The sequence below is a fragment of the Bubalus kerabau genome, chromosome 22, assembly GCF_029407905.1.
Source record: "Bubalus kerabau isolate K-KA32 ecotype Philippines breed swamp buffalo chromosome 22, PCC_UOA_SB_1v2, whole genome shotgun sequence".
NCBI classification, from domain to species: domain Eukaryota; kingdom Metazoa; phylum Chordata; class Mammalia; order Artiodactyla; family Bovidae; genus Bubalus; species Bubalus kerabau.
Window position 1 is genome coordinate 14,905,667 of NC_073645.1, and position 4,182 is coordinate 14,909,848.

General features: G+C 43.5%; 1 pseudogene; it reads right to left on the reverse strand.

Annotated features, from left to right (window-relative positions):
• Positions 1-1,189: 1,189 nt before the first annotated feature.
• LOC129637093 (protoporphyrinogen oxidase-like) lies at positions 1,190-2,660 on the reverse strand (annotated as a pseudogene).
• Positions 2,661-4,182: the final 1,522 nt, after the last annotated feature.

Sequence of the window (4,182 nt, forward strand, 5' to 3'; positions counted from 1 at the left end):
TGGAGTCACAAAGAGTTATACATGACTGAGCATCATGGCTTTGGCTACCTCTTGAACATCATCTCTCCCTAATGGGGCAGGGTTACTCCAAAGGATATAGTGTAAGAAAAGAAGGGGAGAAAAAAGGAGAAGCCATCCAGCAACTAGAAGAGTGCTCTGAGGAGCTGTATGAAATGGAGGGTTATAATAGGCAGCAAGAGGGTGGGGCAAGAAGGTTTCTTTTCTTAATCAAACTAAGATAAATGATAACATTACAATTTAAGGAGAAAATACAGGAGGAGGAGCATGGAGCTCCATTAAGCTTTATTTCAGTATAGATAATCTTTTTATTCCCATTTCATTACTTCAACTTCAAATTGATGAAATGAAAACCAGGAACAGAGACAGTCCTGTGTCTGGTCCAAGAGAACTGAAAATTGAAATGATCAGAAGCATGGGACTATGAAGTGGTTTTTTTACTTTCATTTTTTAAAATATAGTCTTAATTTGTATATTTCCTCAAAATAAGTCTCCTGGAGGAAATATAAAATATGGATGTGAAAGTGAAACAATTCAAATGAGCCCCCTACTGGGATCACACTTAAAATCATGGATTAAGGAACTAACAAAAAAAAGAGCAAATTTTAATTTAACGAATAGGATAAAGGTTACTTTCCTTCATGTTTCTTACTCTGCTTTTGGAATTTGCTTTTTTTTTTTTTTTAATTACAGAAAAGAAAAAACTTTGGAAAAGTACAGGAAGATGCATATGAAGAATAATGATCATTCATAATTTCATTTCCCAGAGGCAGCTACCATTAACATTTTAATTTCAGGGTTTTTTCCTAAGCATTTTTATTGGCATCTGGAATCAAATAATAAATATATATATGTATATATATTGTTTTCTCTATGTAACATGATATATTGAAAAGTTCTTACGAACTTTTATACAAATAGATGATTGAAGAAATCATAAAATGTAAATTAAACTCATCCTGCCACCTAGATATACGCAATTTGTGTTCTATGTACTTCCAAGGAAATGGCAACCCACTCCAGTATTCTTGCCTGGAGAATCCCAGGGATGGGGGATCCTGGTGGGCTGCCGTCTATGGGGTCGCACAGAGTCGGACACGACTGAAGCGACTTAGCAGCAGCAGCAGTACTTCCAAGCTTTCTTTTTTTCAAGCTTCAGCAACTTTTATTTTCATGGGTGAGAGAATCCCTGCCACCAGGGGCAAGAAGAAGTGGGAGCTGAGGACCAACTGTTAGGTTCTGTGCCCAAGACACAGGCTGCTGCCTGAAGCCTACTCTCCATACAATCATTGACAGCAAGGCCCTCATAGGAGGCTCCGGCCAGAGTCAAAGGCAGCTTCTGAGCAGCCAGGAATTGGGTAGCTGACTCCAATTTTTGCCAGTGGCCTAATGTATACTGCGGGATCGAGTTCTGGTGTAGATGGACCAAGCAGTGACTTGGTAGCTCATTCAGTCCTACTTGAGTCGCAGTAGCTTTCTCTGCCTCCTGTTGGAACAGTTCCTGAGATAAGACAGCCCCTGGCTTCTAGTGTCTGTAACCGGGAACCTCCCATGATCACAGTCACTCTGAGGCCAGGGGCCTTCCATCCTGCTCAGGGAAAGCAATGGAGTCATACACAATTTCCAGGATGACTGGGTCTTCTGAGGATGGCACCAAATGTCCAAATCCCTGGACAGGCAGATGAGCTCCTTGGTACTGCAGACTCGCCACAGCCACAGACACAACAGTGATGGTACTCAGGGCACAGGCCAGAGGTGCAGCCTCAGCAGAGAGCAGCTTCCTGAGCACTGAAGCTGGAATGGCACTAATAATGTGGTCCGCCTCCAGGCTGCTGTCCCCTAGAGACACCTTCCAGCGCCTTCTGCCTGGAGACTGAGCCCACAGACAGGCTGGCCTTGGAGAACACTGACACCCCTACTAGTCAGGTGGGTGTTGACGGCCTGGGGCATTGTCTCCAGCCCTCCACGAAGTGACTACTCGCATCATGATGCACTCAGCCTGAGCTTGGCGAAGAAGTGCTGAACCCAGCTGTGGGCCCCACCCTGCCCCCAGCAGCGGCTCCAGTTATATGGAACGATGGGTTTGCTCAGCTTGGAAGAGACTGGGAAAGCAGGACCTGATGCTGAGCTCACGGCTGTGAGCTCAAATACTCCACGGCAAAAGACGTCACCTCAGAAGCAAGGCACGCTGGGCAAGACTGTGTACAGTCTCATCAGGGTCTTTGCCACGAGGGGTGGTCAAATCCCTCAGTCCAGCCCAGAACAGAAGTTTGGAGAAGGGAGGTGAAGGGCGGAGGAGCCCCCTGATGCCAGAGGGCAAGGCAGGTAGAGCACCACCTACATACAGGAGCCTGCTCTGGGCACCTGGATGGCCTCCCAGGCCAGGCAACACTTCTGAGTTCAAGCCAAGCTCAGAAACCAGGAGCAGGGTCCAGGCTCCCAGGGCTGCCCCCCGGGCAAATTCCTTGAGGTCCAAATTCAAAAATAACACCATCTGGCCCTCATACTGAGCGGATCCAGCCTCCCAGGCACTTGCTGCCCTCCACCAAGACCACCTGGTGGGGAAAGGGGACCCAGATCAGGTAGTAACTGGCAGCCAAGCCGCTGATCCTTCTGACCAGCACAACTACGGTCCAGCCCATGAAGAAACCTGTGGGTGAAGAGGCACCACGAGGGGAACGAGAAAAATGAGGTGAAAGGAGAAGGTCCAGGTCTCAGCGCATCACCCCACTGGTGTTCCTGGGGGACAGGGGAGGTGGATAAGGGCCACACCCACGCTATCTGCTCGTGCAGGGCTTGGGGATCCAACTGGAGGCCTGTGTTCTGTAGCGCTTTCCCTCCCACTCCTCTCAAGCTTTTTTTAATAGTAAAATTAAACAGAACCTTCTGACCAGTTTCTTAACAATAGATCATAACCAAACCAGGTATCTGTAATTTCCTGTTATTAAAAAACAAAATGTTTAAGGCACATCCTTGCTTATATTGGACACTTATCCAATTATTTCCTCAGGAGAAACATCTAGAGGTGAAATGCTTGCATCAAATTGTAGTAACATTTTTAATACTATTTCCAAGACTTCTGAAAGGCTGTACAAACACGTAGTTGTACTGAAAGTACCTAAGAATGTTTGTTTCACAAGTGGCAATTTTGAATATTTCTATTAAACTTAGTTTTGTAATTTAATAGGAAAAAGCCTTTATTGTCTTAAATTGCATGCCTTTGATTACTATCAAGGCTAAGTATTTTCACAGAATTACTATATTTTCTTCTATTTCTAGACTTTACATATTTTTATTGATATGCTTATTCATTATAACCATTTAAAATGTGAGTCAACATTACTTCTTTATCATTTATGTTTTTAATATAATCATTTTTCTCATCTAATTGAATTGGCTAATATTAAAGAGTAAAGGTAAATAGTAATTTATACCAGAAGCTTTTTTTCATTTTCATACAGTTCATGGGGTTCTCAAGGCAAGAATACTGAAGTGGTTTGCCATTGCCTTCTCCAGTGGACCACATTCTAGCAGTCATGTATGGATGTGAAAGCTGGACCATAAAGAAAGCCGAATGCCAAAGAATTGATGCTTTTGAACCGTGGTGCAGGAGAAGACTCTTGAGAGTCCCTTGGACTGCAAGCAGATCCAACCAGTCAATCATAAAGGAGATAAGTCCTGAATATTCATTGGAAGGAGTGATGCTGAAGCTGAAATTCCAATACTTTGGCTACCTGATGCAAAGAGCTGACTCATTAGGAAAGACCCTGATGCTGGGACAGACTGAAGGGGATGACAGAGGATGAGATGGCTGGATGACATCACCAACTCAATGGACATGAGTTTGAGCAAGCTTCCAGAGTTGGTGATGGACAGGGAAGACTAGTGTGCTGCAGTCCATGGGGTCACAAAGAGTCAGCCATGACTGAGCAACTGAACTGAACAGAAGCTTTGCTCTTATCATGGTTTTAATGAGATGAAATCTAGTCTTTCAACAACTAAATATGCCTGATAGCTTGAGATTATTTTTTACATATCAATTTCATCTAATCTTATTTCACTAAACTTATTTTTTTTAAATCAGGATGTGTTTCAAATTTCAAATGCCTTTTTAGCATCTATCAATATATTTTTTATTGATAATGTAAAAAGCAATTAACTACT